Genomic DNA, 20,969 nt, shown 5'->3' on the forward strand with positions numbered 1-20,969 from the left:
CCGGAGTCATCCTAAGGGCCAAGGAACACTGGACATAGATCGCCACCGCTCTGAAAACAACAGGAATCACCTTCACAAAAGCAACAAACACGGAAGAAGGAATACGAATTCAACCTAAGACATCGACAGACTACAGGAACATAACAAAATTCTTGGATAACAACAACCCACCGTATCACACATTCCAACTCAACAGCGACAAACATCTGAAAGTAGTACTAAGAAGAATCACAGAAATAATATCAACAGAAGAAGTCACCACAGACCTACATAACAAAGGATTAAACCCCATTAAAGTAAGCCGGATGCACAGAGCAGACAAGACTCTACCCCTTGATCCTAGTCGAAATCTCAAAAGACCAGAAAGATATATATACGACCTCCAACCCATCTGCGACCTAATTATAAAAGTAGAATCTCTGAGATGCAAATCCACAACAACACAATGTCACAGATGTCAGAAGTTCGGTCATGCAAAGCAGAATTCCGATGCGTGAAATGCGGAGGAAAACACGCCACACTATAATGCAAGAAACCACGCACCCAACCAACGAAATGTGCTAACCCTGCCAACTACAGACGGTGTAAAGTACATCCCCAAAACCAGAAGATACAACCCCAAAGCAGCAAGCTCATACAAGAAAGCAGACCCACCCAACAAATCACAGCCTCCACAACAAACGGAAGAACATATGCAGAAGTTGCAAGACCAACCCAACAACAAGACTCCAAACCCAAAACAAACCACCCACAGCAAACCAGCAAGACCAATCTCCTCAACATAACAAGCTGCATAGGAGAGATGCTTGCAGAACTCCGACAAACTGACCCAACACAAATGGCCAAGGACATCATTCTAAAACACACACAAATTTTATTCTCTGCAATCCTTAATGGATAAAAGCAAAATAAAACCCCCAACTCTGCAGATCATCAGCTGGAATGCTAACGGACTACCCAACAAAGCAATAGAACTACAGAAATTCGCGATAGAAACCGAAGCAGACATCATCTTAGTAAATGAAACACACTTGCGTCCATCTGACAAGACAAAAATCAACAACTACACCATGTTTCGCACAGATAGAACCTGTGCAGGAGGAGGAGGAACTACCATCTTCATTAAAAGAAGTATAAAACACAACGCAATCGCCACACCTCAAACAGAACACATGGAAACAACAGGAATTGAAATACACATGGAGAACACAAGCAGTATCATGATATTTGCAGCCTACAACCCCCCAGATAAAAAAAAAAAACTCCTAGAATCAGATCTGGACGGAATACTAAATGCAGGTAAAGCAGTAATCATAGAGATTTTAATACCAAACATTCAGCCTGGAATAGTAGAAACTCAAATATCAACGGAAGAATATTCAACTCTTATATTACTTCACGAAACATAGCAATAATAGCACCCACAGAACCAACACACCGGTGCAACCGGACGTCCTCTTGTACTTGATATAGCTATATTAAAAAACATAGCGCACAGCTATCAAATACATCTATCCCAATGGCTTTAACAGGCCTTTAAGGCCCACAACCTTCCAAGCATGCTTGGATTTCGTAACCGAAATACGAGGATAGAATGGTCACTCCTATGCCTCAAGGTATTCTTGGCTGTATCCCTGTGTGTTCACGGGGCCGGTTTGCCTGCTTGCGGGATGAAAAACACCAGATAAACTGGCGGAAAAAACCCTACTGCCCGCGCCCAAGACCGGCTAACTTGGCTATGGCTGAGGAAGATCCTTCAGCTCCTCACGTCGTCGACGGGAATCGAACCTAGGACACTCCTTCCCCAGGCATATGGTTGCGAAGCGCAAAGCCACTAGGCTAACCGCGCGGACTATCAAATACATGCAGTCAACGAATTAAGTTCTGATCACAACCCCATCATATTGCAACTAGGCACCACACAAGATTTAACGGAAAATACCTCCACCTTTATAAACTGTAAACAACTTCTCTAGGCCTCCAGGAAATTCTTGGCCCAGTACCACGTATAATATCCACTGAAGACATAGAAAAAGCAGTAAAAACCTTCGAAAAGCAAGTACTAACAGCAGTATCACAGGTAACACATACAACCAAATGCGCACCACCAAATAAACTCCCAGAGGACATAAACTTCTCCACAGGGCCGGCTCTACCGACGGTGCAAGACGTGCATTTGCACTGGGCGACAAAGTTGGCATAAACTATACGAAAAATAAGGGAGAAGGAGCGGCAAAATATGGTACTACACGGGGCGACAAAATTCCTAGGGACGGCCCTGCTTCTCCATATACATGGCGGATCTCCCCAAGTTGTCCCGATCCATCACCGCTCTCTATGCCGACGACACAATTATCATAGCCAGAACCCTCCGTCCACATCTGGCCACAAACAAGCTACAGAGAGCAGTCAACGAATTAGAGGACTGGTATACCAAATGGAGCATTGCCATCAATTCATGGAAAAAGCTCTGCATTACTTTTCACCAGACGTAAAGCAGAACCGAACACAAGCATACAAATGTTTGGAAAAATCATCCCTTGGCAAAACTGCAAAATATCTAGGAGTTCATCTTGATAAACGCCTAAATTTCAGGACACACATAAATAGTATCTCCACTAAAGCAAGTCAGACAATCGCACAGCTATATCCACTTTTGAATAGGAACGGCTTCCTAAATAAACACAACAAAATTCTCCTCTATAAATCAGTCATAAGACCCCAGCTAACTTGCGCCTCACTAACCTAGGCACACACACCTAAAAGCAACATCAACAAATTACAGACGATCCAGAACAAATGCCTGAGAATGGCATTTAATGCGCCTTGGTTCATGAGAAACCTCCAGTTATACTAGGAAGCCAACCTTCCAGATATCAAGATCTACATGACAGGCATTGCAGAAAAATTCTTCACAGACACAGATAATCACCCAAATCAGCTAATTCAACAGGCAGCAGACTACAAACCCTCAGATCATTTCAAACATAAAAAAAACAAAATCCTCCATCGCAAGATAAAACTAATACAGCTTACAATGCTCACAATGAGCGGGTAATTTACCATCAATAATCTTCTCATACACAAGCTAAAATCAGAGAAAGAGATAAAGAGTCAAGGACTCGGTCCATCTCCCAAAGAAGTTTCAAGTTTCTTAGTACTGAACGAGTTTCTGCTCTCTTTGAGAGGGCAAAATTTGAGTCTCCGGGGTTAGTGTTTTCCGGCGTGGCCTGTGTGGGGGCCTTGTCGGTGGATGCTTTTCCCGAATGGAATATAAGCTGTTCTGCTCAGTGGTAGGGTGAGCCTGCCACTGAGTGGAACCAACGCTGCGTTAGATCCGTCGGTCACGCGTTTAGAGTGGTCTGGATGATTGCCTCATTTTTAGAGAGGTCTTTACTTATACGATGTCTTTTGAAAGCATTTTGGGCATCTGGGGGGGGGGGTGTTTTCTATCATGGCCTGTTTCGGCCTTGTCGATGAATGCTTTCCCTTGGAATATGAGCGGTTCTGCTCACCACTAGGGTAGAACTTTGATATTCTGGATAATAAGGAGGGTGAAAAAATGAAAGAAATAGTGATTGAGGCAAGAACTACACTATCTACCAATAACTGACTGGACACTTCAGCAATTTACAATTGATAACAGCAGGCGAAACGTATTATCGGGTATGTCCACCTTTGGCTTTGATCACCTCCTGCACCCTTTGCAGGAGACTTTCCACCAATGTGTGGCAGATATCAGGTGGAATTTGTTTTCATTTCTCCATCAAAGCAGCACTGAGTTCAGTGACAGATCGAGTACATGCTGCCCCAGATAGTGTAGTTCTTGCCTCGATCGCAGCTCCAATTCGTCCTACAGGTGTTCGATGGGTTTGTTTTTCCAGGGCAGTCGTTTAACACCTATTTCTTCGTACCATTCCATAACAGCTGCAGCTCTGTGGCATGGGGAATTGTCTTGATAGTAACAATGGTCAGGTCCCTAAAAACTCCATAGTGTAGGTAGCACCTGAGTATCCAGAATATCGAAGTACTGAGCCGCCTTATTGTGATGTTCAGTTTGTGTGCTGATACTGTAAACCCAGTAAATGGAGTTCTTTTCGTATATTATTAGTGCTCACTGGTGTTACTGGCACTCTGGACTCATCACGGATGGTCTGGGCCGATTGCAGCTGGTTTTTGCGTTCACCCGTTTCAACATCCTTCTTTTCCTGTGAGTAATTTTCGGCGGTCGTCCTGGATGTTTTCCTGCACTTGTGATGCAGAACATCACCATTTGTTGATCATATTGCCAACCGTTGATTTTGGATGCTTCAGTTGAGCGGCAATGACACGTATGGACATGCCACCAATGTGACAGCCCACGATGACACCTCTTTCGAAGTCACTGAATTCACGTCGTGTTGCCATACCACCTGTATTCAACTGCTACGACGAAATATTTCTTCCTACTATCTGTACACTGTTTTTTATGCTATTAAACAAACCTGGAATGTTCCATAACTTCAAATAACAGGGATATCTGGATTATTATTGGTAGATAGTGTAGTTATCAAAATATGAAAACAATAGAAATACTTTGAACCAGTAAAAGCGCATAAAACAATGTGAATATAAAATAAAGTGCAGAATGGTTTCACAGGTGACTACTAAACTTGCAAAAAGTATTTTGAAAAAGAGTGCTTCTTTCTAGCTATTTACAAATGTTTATGAAAGCATAAGCGATGTACTTCGGTTCCGAATACAGTCCATTTCTGTTGAAGAAAACAATCGGCAAAAATTTTTAACGATGTTTATTATTCTGTTCTGGTCAGAATGAAATATTGTCCAGAATACTAAAACATATCAGCTAACGCCTTTTAGGGAATAGGCGAGGTTGATTCATTCCTATTTAATTTTTGAAGGCTAACAGAAGGAAGGGGAAGTTAAATCTCCGCCAGTAGCCATTGAGATAGTTGGCCCAAGCAGAGCATACCTAAGAGGAGAGGACAGTCCACCCCAGGCGGCACTTTCAACCTTTTTGAACTTTCGCAGTTAATTCTAAAATAAAGTCTCGAGAATTCATTCCCAAATACTGTAATCCTACTGCGAATTTTCCTCACAATTGCTGTAGGTGTTGCTAATTGTCATCATCATCATCATCATCATCATACGTATCAAGGATTTAGGCCTAGTATGGCCTGTTCCGGCTTTAGAAGTCATCATTGAATCGTTTAAGAGGACGTCCTGGTTTTCTTTTTCCTAATGGCTTGTACTTTAAGGCTTGTTTTGGTAATCTTTCTGTTTTCATTCTTTGAACGTGTTCCATCCATTTATGTTTATATTTTTTAATTTTTTCTATTACTGGTTCTTGGTTTAATTCTTTCATAATATCTTCATTTCTTTTGTGATCAAATAGGGTATACTTTGCAGTTTTTCTCATAAACTTCATTTCTGCTGTTGTTAATCTTTGTTTGTCTTTTTGTTTTATTGTCCAGATTTCGCTTCCATACATTAAGACCGGTAGGGCTAACGTATTGTATACTTTTAGCCTGGTTTATTTTTGAACTAGGTTTGGTTTAAATATACAGTTAATTACTCCTGTTATTTTTAAATATTTTGCAATTTTTATGTTTATATCTTTTTCATTTTCATAAGTGATCATACATCCTAGGTAGTTAAATGAATTCACCTGTTCTAAGATCATGTTATCTATTACTATTTTAGTTCTTGCTGGGTCTTGTCCTTTAAAGGCCATAGTTTTGGTTTTTCCGTTGATATTATCATACCATAATCTTTGGATATCTCATTTAGATCTAAAATAGCTTTCTGTAAGTTATCTTCAGAATTTGTAATTATTATTTAGTCGTCTGCAAAGAGGAGAGTGTTTAAGTTCACTGTAGGTGAAAGTTTAATTCCTTGATGTAAATTTTTACTCCATTTTATTATTATTTCATTTAAGTAGATATTAAAAAGAGTTGCTGAAAGGGGACATCCCTGTCGGATCCCTTGGTTTATCTCTCTTGTATATGATAGCTCATGATTTAATCTTATTTGTATTTGATTATTTTCATATATACTTGTGACAGCTTTTAGGATATTATTTGATATTTGTCTTTCTTTTAATATGTTAAATAATATGTTTCTTTTAACTTTGTCAAATGCTTTTTCAAAGTCAATAAATGCAATATGTGTTTCTAAATTATATTCTCTTCTTTTCTCTATTATTAATTTTAGGCAAAAGGCTGGGTCTATAGATGATCATCCTTTTCTAAATCCATTTTGTACCTCTAGAATAAAGTTTTCGGAATATTTCGTTAGTTTGTTATTTAAGATTCTGCTATATATTTTGTAACAGAGAGGAGTGTTTCTAAATAAAATTGATTAAGAATTACGTGCATTACTACGAAATGGACTTCGTCAATGTCGTCGACGATTCTGTTAACAGAAAAGCAAGAAAAATAACATTTTAGAATGTTGAAATGAAAGTTTTACTTCAAATATAAACATAGTGTTCTAATTTATTTCGCTATACGTCGTTTTGACTTTTTGTAGTATTTCGGTGTGTATTGAGAGGGGGCGGCAAACTCAGGGATCGCCCAGGCGGAAAAGCTTTAGCTATATCACTGGACCCAAGAGTATCACTAGCTTTAAGTTACATCTAAGGCTCTGTTTAGAGCCTTAGTTACATCCATTGAAGAGATGGTGAGCAAGTGCACTATCTCGTGGCCCTTAACTCTAGCAAATATGTTATTGTTTAAAAATATAGTGTGGGGGGGGGGGCTCTATGGTTGATTTTCTTGAGTTTACTGAACGAAAAACCCTAGTTTCTGGAAGAAAACAATGATTCCATATGCCTGAGAGACTAACTCGGGAACCAGTCAAAGCTTCGAAAACGTTCCTCTGGTCGGCGACTAGAATTGAACTTAGGTCTTTCTGAATGCAAACGCTATTTCCGCTGAGCCACAAAGATTACATAAACCGTAAACAAAGTTAGTCACAGAATGATTCACAAACTACGCTGTGATTATTATGTACACATTACAGAACAATGTTCTAATATACTAAAATATTCATCAGAATTCTCCACGGCTAACTATTACTGTTATTTGCCTCCTAAATAATGTTAAATAAATTTAATGAGAATTAAAAATATCCATTACTTTCCCAAAAGGGAGTTGGAGAGTTACTTTTTGTTTTATGTAACTTGTGTAGACTTAGGGGAGGGATATCAATCTCTACGCTTAGGCAAATCAGATATAACTGGCCGAAACGCTGTCAGTTATTTTTAAACAGCATCCAGTGAAGAGAGCCAGTCAGATGGTAAAAATAATTTCACTCTTTCGACTAAGTATGAATGGAGTTCATAAAAATTATTTATGAATAGATTTTTAGATCAATTGTTTTTACAATGAATTGATATTATATTAGATAAATTTGTCCAGTAAAATGTTTTTGCTCGGTGAACTTTTTCGGTGAATTTTTCTTTGATAAAAATGTCTTTCAATTACAGTTTTCGATGAATTTGTGCGAATAATCACGCAACTTTGCAGTTACAAACCAGCCATAATGTAACAGCCTGATACCATAGTTGCTTCAACTGTAATTGTAATTACAACCATACCAAGTAACCAGGGCCGACTGAAGCAGGCATGCGGGCGCCTCTACGAAGGGGCGCCGCCGCCGCGGCACGGTTCATAAGTTCATTTTTAAAAAACAAAATTTTTATCATAAAAACAAAAAATTCTTAGAATGATCAATATTAAAATAAATAAGGCCGGATACACCGAATAAAAATTTAAAAAATAATTGTATATTGCCGCCTCTTTGATCAGCCGGCTTTACAATTTTGCAGCAAGAGCAGGCTAAATGCTTGCCTGCAGAATATTGTGTCCACTGCAGTCTATCTAAAGTGAAACGATGAACGGATTTTATGCGCAGAAACGAATTTTCGTATAAAACATTTGTTGCTAGTTAGCCAGTCATATGGTACACATCTCAGTAGGCTACTGATAGTAACGCAGTGCGGACTATTATTTCGTCCCTGTGTCGTGTTGTGTAATAATTTCTTGTGGTATAAAATAGAAATGGAATCAATTTTTTTTTTTTTAAAATTATCCGGTACACAAAATCGTAAGCGTCATGCTGTAAAAGAAGCAGATGTTAAGAAACAAACTGGGGCTCTTAATAAATTTGTTAAACTATTAAAATATTCTGATGCAGATTGTAACCAACTAGATACATCAGAAATCAGAGTTGAAGAACCGTGCACAACATCCAGTTTTCATGAAAGTACTATTGCAACTATTGAACAAAATAACAAGACGCATGATTTAAGTGAAAAACAATTAGGAGAAGATTTAGTTGTAGTTGACCACGAAACTAACACATTGTTAGTCTCTGTAAATTTAGAAGATCCAGGTGAATAGGGAAATATTGATGAAAAATAACGAGTTGTTTTAATTGAAATGGGGCCTGTTCAACAGAAAATATAATATATCCCAGAGATACATATGGTCGTAAATTTGGCGACACCTATTATAATAGAAAAATGGAAAACGGAGAGCTCGTGCCAAGAACATGGCTTATTTATTCCGAAACTTTAAATTCTGTTTTTCACTTTTGTTGCAAACGTTTCGCACCTACTGAGATTTTTCGCACCAAGTAGTCTTGTAGAAGATTATAACGATTGGAGAAATGTAAGTACAACTTTGCATACACATGAGACTAGTTTACCTCACATGAAAAATTTCTTAAAATAGAAGGAACTTGATAAAAATTTAAAAAACTAAACTACTATTGATTGCCAGACTTAAAACATGCATGAAATGGAAAAGAAACATTGGACGAGTGTTTTAGAACGCTTGATTGAAATTATAAAATTCCTTGGTAGCCAAAATTTAGCTTTTCGCGGATCATCTGATAAATTATATGAAAGGGATAACGGCAATTTTTTTTAAAATTAGTCGAACTGTTTGCGAAGTTTGATCCCGTTATGGAAAATCATGTTGAAAGGGCTCTACAACGAATACAATAGAGTACACTGTTTGAGTAAAGACAGTCAAAATGAAATATTGGAAACTTTAAGTAACGCAATCAGGGATACAATTTTATTATCAATTCGAAAATCTAAATATTATTCCATAATTTTAGACTGCACACCTGATGCAAGTAAAACAGAACAAATGACCATTATTATTCGCTTTGTTTCCTGTGACAATGGAATTGTCAAGATCAGGGAAAACGTTTTAGGTTTTGCAGATGTATCAGATTCCACAGGACGTGATTTATGTGCAACAATAATGGAACAACTGGAAAAATGGAACTTTCCCATTGAAGACATGCGAGGTCAAGGGTATGACAATGGGGCAAATATGAAAGGGAAAAAATATGGGCTCCCAAATTTTCTATTTGACAAAAATCCTCGAGCTTCTTACGTGCCATGCGCTGCTCATACTCAAAATTTAATCATTAACAATGCAGTGAAAGTGAATGCAGATACAATTCAGTTCCTTTGCAATTATTCAAGAAATATACAATTTCTTTTCATTCTCTTACAAACGTTGGGCAATCCTTTTAAACTTCGTAAAAAAATTAACATTGAAACAGCCATCCATCAGAAACGCGATGGGAAAGTAAAATTAATGCAATCCACTCTCTACGATATCAGTTAGGAGAAATTTACGATGCACTTTTTGAAATTTTAAATAATGAAAATTTTAATAAAGAAACTCAGCATGAAGCACAAACATTATGTGCTAAAATAAAGGACTACAAATGTATAACTTAGCATGATTTACTTAACAGAATAAACCCTGTGAGTAAAATGCTTCAAGACAAAAATAAGAACATTACACTTGCTTTAGAATCTATCGAAAACTTTAAAATATTCTTTCAAGAGTATCGATCAAATAAATTTTAAAGAAGTTCTAAAAACGGCAAAAGAACTGAGTGAAGAGGTGGATGGACCAGTTTTAATTTAAAACTGGTACGGAAGTTCGACGACGAAAGAAGACACGACAATTTGACTACGAGCATCATGACGGAACGCCACAATCGCCAGAAGATAAATTTAGAGTGAATGTGTTCTATACACTTCTAGACGTAGCAATGTGTTCGTTAATAGAATGTTTTGAACAACTAAAAACATATTATGATAATTTCAATTTCTTGCATAGATTACTACAAATTAATAACGAAAATTTACGAAAATATTGTGACGATTTAGAGATTCTCTTGAAGGACGGCGACAATAACGTTCTAAATGCAACAGAACTATACGACGAGTTCTGTGCTTTCCGGGATATTTTTCGGAAGGATAATTTAAATATTCAAAAACCCTTTCGATATTCTTAATTTTATTCTGTCCAATAATTCATCTTTCCCTAACTTTTCAATTGCTTTACGAATACTATTAACCTTACCTGTTAATATAGCGAGTGGTGAACGTTCCTTTTCCAAGTTGAAATTGATTAAAACCTAATTAAGAACAAGCATGTCACAAAAAAGGCTTGCTAGTTTGGCGTTAATAGCTATTGAAAATGATATATGTGCGGAATTAGACGTTAAGACCATTATTTCTAATTTTGTGAATATGAAATCAAAAACCCTAAAATTTTAATAAAAACATTTTCAAGTATATTTATGTAATTTAATTTATTTTCTGTTGTTCTATAAAGATGTTATTTTTTGAATACTTATATTAAATGTTCTAATTATTTCTGAATTATTTTCTTATTTTCTCATCTCTCTGGAATTTCTTTTATTTTCCTAAAAGATAGTTCCACTTATAAAATTATTAAAAATTTTTTACAAGTTACTAAGAATTTACTAACTTGTATAATGCAAGAAATTTTTAAACTTTAGTTCAAATAAATTTTAACTTTAATTAAAATTCATTTTAATTTTGTTAGCGATTCGGGTCGGTGAGAAGGCTATAATCCCTGTATCATTATATTCAACGATTAAAGTGAAGTGGCTTTATCAAAATTTGCTTTAACTTTTGAAAATTTTTTGAAAATTCGGGTTTTTAACGATTATCCTGCCTAGTCACCCCCCCCCCCCCGGTTCGTTACATTTAGCGAACCAACGTATGGCTGTTCTGTCAAAATTTATTTAAGAAATTTAAAATAATTAAAATTTTTATTATCGTAAAAGAACCAAACGCACCCGGATCGTTACAGGGGTGCTTAGATAGAAATTGCATGCGGTCGGCAAAAACCCTAGTGCAGGTTCTGCAAGTAACTATAAATTAAGAATGCAACTTAAATTTCAAGACATCTTTCTTCAGGTAAAGTATGGTTATATTTTATTAACACTAAAGCATCTATGTACAATCAAAATAAATATATATACACATTTATTTACAATATATACATTTGTACATAGAATGTTTATTCTAATTGGCATTTTGATTTACATTTCTTGATATCTTAATAATATATATTATGTACAATTTATTTTTCCTTATTTTTAACATCAATAATCTGCTCAGTGTCTGCTTCTTCCTACAGTCCTTTTTACATGAGTTGAGCAGTATTTTTCTTTTAATGTAACATAACTTTACTATCCATGGAATTCTGTATTATGAATTTAAGTTACCAGTCACATTTCTATTTCCATAAATCATATTTCCTTTTTATAATGAAATGCCTATATTTTTGTGGCATATTTCCAATTACATATGGGATTCGATCTACGTTATTATCTCTTGTGAGGGGAACACCTTTCCTTAAACCTATGTAAGGTTTGTTTTAAAATATACAACAGTGGATTTTATATTGCTAACTAATCTGACAATATTCATATATAAATATACATATTTATACACATACATATATACCTATTACTACTTTACATATAATACGTCTTCTATGAATATGACTATTTTACCTATAATACATATAATTATTCTTTCGGAGACACTTCTTTACAGACCTTTGTTATATTTGACTTCACATATACATTTTGGATTGTACATTATTAACTTATCACGAAGTGTTAAGCGCTATTTACATATACCATATTTATACATACACATGTAGTTACTTTACATATCATAATTATTTTTAACATATAATTACTAAAACTTGTTTTTGCATATCATTACATGATTTATTGCTTCGTTATTATCACTTTGAGATTGCATCTCTCTATATACATATGTAGTGTTTGTTTTAACATAGAAGGAGAGAGTTACATTTTGGCAGAGATTTGAGTTACCCACCGGATCAGTAAAATGTCATCAAGTTCTTCCACTATATAGACTGTCATTGACATTTTTGATACATAAAACTAAACTACAACCTCTATAGTTGACAAATATTAATCACAGAACTACAACTAGCATAAAGCAATTAATGTACAAGTGGTTATACAGTTTAATGAAAAAGTTTACAATATGCTTTTCTTTCGCTTATGTATATTTATTTTATCGTGTATATGTTTATTTATTTATTTATTTATTTTTTTTTTTTTTTATGGTTGGTCCTTTATTTCTATGATTTGCAGTCGTTCTTCGAATTCTGAGATGAGACCTATTTGCCGCCATTGGTGTTTGGTAAAGTATGGTATGCTACTTTAAATCAACTTGGTAACTCAAGACAATCAACTAATTACGAATGGATGAGTGGTGCCATCTATCGATACCTTTCTTTGGTATTCGAAAGCTGAGATCCCTTAGGCTTATTTGGAAAGCATAATTATGAAAATCTTTGCGAATTAAGGAAATGTCTATCCTAAAATCGCATCTTTCATCCATTTCAATTTATACCACTCTCATAAAGTGTCACATGCTCCATTCCTCGCTGATGTCAATCGTTTCGAAAAAGAAAAAAAAAAAAAATAGAAAATCATGTAATTATCTACAAAAAAATAATAAAATAAAAAATAAATAGATAAACATTAGAAATATGACAGGTTACTGAATATTTGTAAGCTATAGTTTTTATACTATTTTAAATCCTTTCAAATGGGATATTTGCTTTCAGATTGTGCTGCTGTTCAATACATTCGCTGTACGTTGGGGAGGGAGGAAGAATTCTGCAGATATTTGCCTTGAGATACCCAAGATTGATTTTCCTGATTTGGGCTAAGTATACTATACTCCGAAAGCCTAAGCAGCTCAGGGAGCTGATGTTCAGGCAACCATAATCTGATATACATCGTACTTCGGCGAAAACTGGTTGATGTGCGCCAATCAAATCCTCAATTTAAACCGACCTATTAGTAGTAGACCTAGATATATACTTGCCAGCCAACCAGCAGGTATTAAACCATGAGATTTCAGAAACTATCTAGGAGTCAACTAATTCAGACAGAAGTCGATGTGTTCGTCCATATCCTTCAGGAGAAAGGCCTGTGGTACTAGGCGCTGCCAGGTGGGAGATGAGCATCGTAACCCGGTGTAACACTATCGATGTGCTTACTGGAAGTATGAAGTATCCAAAATCCAGATTTGCACTGCAGAACAAAGAGCAATTTTCCTTTTCCGCCATTTAAAAAAAATATAGATGGTTTTACAGATATGGATACTTATAAAAATGAGGCGAATTATCTGGATATAAAAGGCTTTGGGTTTACCTCACTTGGATGCTAACATAAAGCTATTTAAAACTGAATAAAAATTACGAAGCGAAAGTTCAAAATACTTGTCTCGTTTGTACGTCTTCTTCGATCCTGTTTTCATCGTATTACCAACAAATAGACAACACATCTACTATTGTATACACACTATACAATACCAAAGTCGTGGAACACGTAAATAAAAATAAAACTGAAGTTTATTTACAAGAATTAAGTCTGTTGTCCTGTGCCTTTTTTTTTTTTTTTTTTTGTAATAATTGCTATAATTGTTGGGAATAATATGTAGCCATTTCGGATAGAATGTGGTCCACATTTTTCTTTAATGTATTAGATCTGCTAGTGGAGAATATCATTTGTCTATGCTCTAATTTTGCATTCTATAAATCGGTAGGTAGCTGTTCTCTTTCATCATCGCCACAGCGGATTGCATTCACACGGCGTGCTAGATAAGAGGCGATGTTCCTCATGCTAATTAGTGTAAAGGTTGCACGTTTGCAATTCAAACTGTATTTCATTTATGCTGTCGACGCATTCTTGTATATCTGAAACTTCTTGAATATCAATCAAGGCTATTGTTATCTCTGTCATAGATAATTGTCTCTTAGCTCCCCCCCCCCCGATTGATAGTTTTGAATATTGCTAAAATTCTGCTATATAATAGAAATATTCAGTTTTATGGAAAAGATGGGATCTCGATAAATCTCAGTGTTTAAAGGAGACTTAACAAAGAGAGTGGAATTACGATATTGAATTGAACAGTAATGTAAGGAAAGGCATGTGTGTGTGTGGGGGGGGGGTTAAAAGAGATATGAAATCTATATGAAGTGTTTCTGATTAGTTTTCATAAATAAAAATGGCAGAAATCGACCCCAAGAAGGTCAAGGATGTTAGGAAAGTAGGTTCCGCTTCGGACAGAGTTACTATGGAAGTAATAGTTATAGATAACATAGTAATAATAGTAATAGAGAGTAATAGTTATTACGGAAGTAATGGAAAATACTCGGGTATTTTCTCTGTTGATTGACAAGCTCTGGAACTGGCGAAACTTCCTCTGGTCAGTAATCAGAACTGAAACTGTCTTTTGGTTTTATTTATTTATTTACTTTTCTTTACTTTTTTTTTTTTTTTTTTAGATCCAGCTTCACAGACGATGCCATGATACACAAGTGCCTGAAAGAAAAAAAAAATGAGAAAAGAACGAATTCTGGGTTCAGGTCTGTATATGATTTAGAAATGCATGTTATCTCTTTTTTAAAAAAAATCAAAATTTAAAAATCATTTAAAAACTAGTAAAAAAGGTTTGTATACATTGATTTAATTTTCCAAAAGAGTATTACATAGCAGCAATTAATATAATAATCTTATTATATTAAATTAAATTAATTAAAATAATATTGTTTTTAATGAGAGAAAAATTTATTTTAATATAATGATAATAATAATAATAATAATAATAATAATAATTAATTAAATAAATAAAAAAACACTTCAGACACTCCTGTACGTCAAAAGTGCTTAGTGGGGAGTATTTTAGGAAAGCAGAACTAACGCGAGCACTTTAGATAAGTTCAAACTTAGAGGGGGGGGGGTAGGATGCTTTATAGTTTCATTGAACTTTCCTGCAGATGTATTCCTCCTCCAGTGATAAATCAAAACGTCAGCGTATGTCATAATATTGAAAAAAAAAGCAAAAAATAAATAAAATAAATATATGGAATTGTAGGAGTCAACATGTTCTATAGAGACGTTATCAATACATAGGTGACTGTCACTTGTGTAGATGTTTTTGATCCATTTTGTTTTTTCTAGATTTATTTCTAAGCTTATTTTACTGCTGTTTGTGTATATTTTTTGACCCATTTCTTCTAGGTCTTTTGGATTGTGGGATATCAGTACTAGATCATCGGCAAATATAAGGATTTGTAGTTTTTCACCATCTATGCTTATTCCTCCGTTTAGGGCTTTTTTTTTTTTTTTTCAGAATGTATTCTAAAGTGCTGGTAAATAGATTTGGGGAGATCACATCGCCTTGACGGACCCCTCTCTTTATATCTATATTTATAGGTTGATCAAATAGGGTTATTTGTGTGGTCTGATTTTTGTTAATTTCTTTTATCATGTGGATGTAAGTAGGGTCCACATTTATTTCCAGTAAGGTACTGATTACTGCGTGGTGTTCGATGGTATCAAACGCTTTTTTTAAAATCAATAAAGAAAGAGATCAGGCATAAAAGATGTGGTAACTGCAGTATTTGAAAGCAAGATGAGATGGGCAGGTCACATAGCCAGACTCAGGGATAACAGATGGACATATAGAATACTCAACTGGCAAACAAGAATAAAGAGAAAAGCAGGAAGACCACCTACAAGATAGGAAGATCCACTAGTGAAATCTATGGGTATAACATGGAAGAGAGAGGCTCAAGATCGAGATCTTTGGAGGCATCTTTGTGACCTGCACTCATGGAGAAATCCTAAGGGAAACACAGGTCCATCAAGGAATCAAGAAAAATATGGAATTGATCAAAAATGTGGATTTTGTGGAATGCAACACAACTCCCTCTAGAATATTAGAAGGGAAGTTCCCCTAAAAAAAAAAAAACGATGTCTCGATGTTACAATTTAGGTGGAGGATGTATTTCATCCTCCGAGATGACCACTAGCTAGTTTATTAGAGTCCTCCTCAATTGGCTGCCAAAGTTCCATGTTTAGTCTGTAGAGAAAGGTTTGTATAAAAATTAATAATGAAAAAATAGAAAAAAAATCCTTATCCCCCCTACGGCAAGAAGGTACTTTGATTTACAGAAAAAAAATTAAATAATAAATAAGCAAATACATTTCCACTCATCTCTTTGTATTCTGCGTGTAAAAATGACAAACTTCAATGTAAAATAATATTGAACTAATAATGAAATGCAACGTATTTTGATATTACAGAAAAAATCGAGCTGATTCTTACTAGGTTAAAAACAAACAGAAATGCAGTAGAAGTAAGTTGCGAATGATTTTTTGGTTCTCGTGAAAGTAATTAGATCTGTGCTGCAAATCTAATCACTTTGATTTCTCCAATGTTAATATCTGGAAAATCTTCACTTAAACGCCCTCTACGGTGAATGTCTCCTGCCCATTTAAGGTCCATTTATTTCAAGTAGTAATGCTATCAATGGCCGAATATATTTACTTAATTTTTATTGCAAATCCAGCTTCACAGACGATATCATTTGATACGCAAGTGCTTGAAAGAAAAAAGAAACACATGCTGTCAAGCATCTGTTTCTTTTTTCCATTCCAAAGGACTGGCTTAAAGGGGCGAAGCAAGAATGCTTTTCATCTTCCCCGTTATCTGTAGAGGAGAGTGTAGGGATAAGGTGTTATTGAGCTATTAAAGGCTCTGATCATGGCAGGAGGGTAATAGCAATAGCCCAGCCTCAGTTAGAACTTCATTGGCTACAGCATTGCCATCCATTACCCTCCAAGGGTATTAATCACCGCCTGCTGTCGCCTTATGTCCTTATAAGGACTGGCTTAAAGGGGCGAAGCAAGAATGCTTTTCATATTCCCCGTTATCTGTAGAGAACAGTGTAGGGATAAGGTGTTATTGAGCTATTAAATTAAAGCTCTGATCATGGCAGGAGGGTAACAGCAATAGCCAAGCCTCAGTTAGAACTTCACTGGCTACAGCATTGCCATCCATTACCCTCCAAGAGTATTGGATTGAATGAATCAATCACCGCATCTCACGGTCGATTGATTCAATTTCTACCCTGTATCTGCTGTCGCCTTATAGTCCTTATAAGGACTGGCTTAAAGGGGTGAAGCAAGAATGCTTTTCATATTCCCCGTTATCTGTAGAGGACAGTGTAGGGATAAGGTGTTATTGAGCAATTAAAGCTCTGATCATGGCAGGAGGGTAACAGCAATAGCCAAGCCTCAGTTAGAACTTCACTGGCTACAGCATTGCCATCCATTACCCTCCAAGAGTATTGGATTGAATGAATCAATCACCGCATCTCACGGTCGATTGATTCAATTTCTACCCTGTATCTGCTGTCGCCTTATAGTCCTTATAAGGACTGGCTTAAAGGGGTGAAGCAAGAATGCTTTTCATATTCCCCGTTATCTGTAGAGGACAGTGTAGGGATAAGGTGTTATTGAGCAATTAAAGCTCTGATCATGGCAGGAGGGTAACAGCAATAGCCGAGCCTCAGTTAGAACTTCTTTGGTTACAGCATTGCCATCCATTACCCTCCAAGGGTATTGGATTGAATGAATCAATCACCGCATCTCACGGTCGATTGATTCTATACGATCACCAATCACTGCAGCCTATCGAATATATGAATAAAGCATAAATAAACATATTAATGGTATCCTTATTTTGTTTAATATTGAAATAAAAATTCAAGAAATTTTCAAGAATGTTAGAATCATAAATAATTAACTTATGATTTGCATAATTTTGTAAAGGATTTAAGCAAAATTACACATATTAGGATATATTAATAAAAAAAAATTAGACATGCCACGTAACTGTAGCGTTGTATCGCAAATAATCTAGTTTTAAATATAATGAATATTTTTATTGAAAATAAATAATCCTCAACCTAAAAGATAATCCTAAAACTACTGCCGTATTCGTCGCAGAGGATTGCGTCATTTTGACGCATGCGCATAGTTACTACTCGTGTTTTATTGGCTTACGCTGAAATGGCGTAACTCTTAACCCGCCTCCCTCATCTGATAAGAGAACTGCCGCACTGCTCCATAAAGTTAAAATGTTATGTTATTTTTTTTGGCATGTTTTCAAGGGTAAGATCACAACTACCCGAGCATCCTGCGAAGTAGGCAGGTCACTCAAGGACGACCTGTCCCCTTGCAAAAATTCTCACCACGATTTTAGTGGAAGAGCCAAGCGCTACCAAGGCTCGTTATTTTCCTTACTCATTAGTTTAAGGCACGATGAGACCACCTTCTCTAAGAATATACATATAAAGTATATAGAAAAACTGAATTGGTGTTAGAAATAAACATCAAAATTACCTGTGTATATTATTGAAAATTGTATTTCTTTTCTAATTTTATCAATAACATATTAGTTTACACTTTATTTTATAAATAAAATAAAATATCATTAAACGATTAAATAATAAATGTTTTTACTAAATACAGTCGTTCAAGAAACAATTTACCGTAGTACTAATCAGATACTTGTGTAACCTTAACTGCGACAGAAATCCCGGAATTTATTTGTCGTGAGACATACAGTATATACCATGCAAATAACAAAACCCGAAAGTACATTGACAGCCATAATACACTATAGAGAACGTAAGAATTAACAGCCATATCAGAACAATAACTACATTTCAGACCTAATTCAAATATTCATGAGCCTCAGACGAAAAGAAGATATATTTATACGCGCAAAGGAAAATAGGATATATTTTTGTTTTCTACAAACAATGTTTTGCCTGCTTTACCTAAATGGTAATAAAAATAAGCCATTCGATATGTTCTTAAAATTTAAAATGCTTTCTAAATATTAATATTATTTTAAATTATTATTTAATGTTTTAATTTAATTTAAATTCTAAAGTAAGCATGCAGGCAACTCGTAGCAAAGGTGGTCAAGCTCCAAGCTTATATTTGTAGGTGGGGGGGGGGGGGAGTTCGTTAACCCTAACATTTCGGTTTTCGAATTTTTCTTTACGAACATCAGAACAATCTCTGTACAAGATTTCAATTTACCATTTTCTGTAGGCTAAGTAAAGGTTTTCATATTTTAAACAGTCATAATGAACGACCGAAGCGCTAAAGCTGTGATGCTGGCATATTATCATTATCTGTGTGTGTGTGTGTGTGTGTGTGTGTGTGTGTGTGTGTGTGTGTGTGTGTGTGTGTGTGTGTGTGTGTGTGTGTGTGTGTGTGTGTGTGTGTGTGTTCTTCTGATTGGCATTTAGAAAGAAAGACTGCACAGCACCAACAACATAATCAATTATTTAATTTGATTGTGATCATAATGTTTTCCATAACATATAATTAAATTACAAAATAGAATACGAGCGACGATATATTTAGGAATTATGCTGATGATGCAAAATTAGGAAGAGCGATATCAATTCAGATGATGTAGATATCTTGCAGGATGACTTGAATAGGCTGGCGGTATGGACTAAGGTAAATGGCTGTCAGTTTAATGTGGCTAAGTGTAAGGTGATGCACTTCGGGAGGATGAGATCACATGCTGTTTACTATATTAACAGAACTGAACTGCAAGAAGTTGAAGAGGCAAGGGGCTTGGGAGTTACTGTGGACAGAGAACTTAAGTTTCGAGGGCATATTGCAAGGGTTGTCAAAACTTTAAATCAGATTATATGGTTGTTGAAGAAAATACCAATAAGCAGGGATAAGGAAGTTATTGTTCCACTTTATAAGGCATTAATAAGATCTCATTTGGACTACTGTGAACATCTGGTCACCTTCATTTCTTGGTGATGTGGAAATGGTGGAGAGGATTCAGAGGCGGGTTACGAAAATCGTTGCAGGCCTGTGAGATGTCTCCTACGAGGATAGATTGAAGATCCGTGGGCTCCAAAAACTAGCTGATAGACGTAGGAGAGGAGATATGATAGAAGCATACATATAGAAACAATTCAACTAATGCTGACGTGAAAACCAGGATTTAATATGGATGTTCTTTTTAATAATATAAGGATCTGTTTTAAACTTTAATCTAATATAAATTATTACTGCTAAAGAGCTTCTTGTGCTTATTGGCGTATTGAAATTTTAAAAGTACATTTGAAGTCTTTATAAGAGGATATTAAACTGAAGGCCGAAGTCAAGATTCAAAAAAAAAAAAAAAAACAACTTGTGCATTAAAAAAAAGTTCCATATTAACAACACTCCGCCTCCCTCCCAAGAAATCTCCTTGCGCAAAAGGTTTTCGTGAAAAAAAAAAAAAAAAAAAACGAGAACACAAAGTGAAGTGTTTCGAATTAATAAAACAAGAAAAATGTATGACGTTCTTGATAAATTGTTTCAACATTTAAGAAAAAAAAAGTTAATTTAACAATTATCTCTGTAATACTCGAAGTGTTTTTTTTATCATAAAGATAAAACAACTTTTAGAGAAATTCAAATAATAAACGTAGAAGAAGAAAATATTATACAGTGGAATTGCACTCCCCCCCCCCCCCATCCTCCTTTAGAAGCGTTAGTATTAATAACATTTAAAGTATGATTTCCAGTTATTCCTCCCATCCAATAAATACAAAAATAATTATGAAAGAATAACCTATGGAAAATATTCTATTTAGTTTCGATATTTTAGTAGGAATAATGCAGAAATAAAGTACTTTTCTTATTACAGGTTTACATCGATATTGAACTATGACCCGTCTGCAATA

At 35.4% G+C, this 20,969-nt stretch overlaps 1 non-coding gene across 1 annotated transcript; it reads right to left on the reverse strand.

The window, feature by feature from the left end:
* Nucleotides 1-18,366: 18,366 nt before the first annotated feature.
* On the reverse strand, nucleotides 18,367-18,518 carry LOC150101968 (U12 minor spliceosomal RNA). Its single transcript, XR_016549093.1, has one exon. It is a non-coding gene; the product is annotated as a U12 minor spliceosomal RNA (small nuclear RNA).
* Nucleotides 18,519-20,969: the final 2,451 nt, after the last annotated feature.

Source organism: Typopeltis vanoorti, chromosome 11, assembly GCF_054136105.1.
Source record: "Typopeltis vanoorti isolate ZY-2024b chromosome 11, IOZ_Tvanoo_1.0, whole genome shotgun sequence".
Classification (NCBI taxonomy): domain Eukaryota; kingdom Metazoa; phylum Arthropoda; class Arachnida; order Uropygi; family Thelyphonidae; genus Typopeltis; species Typopeltis vanoorti.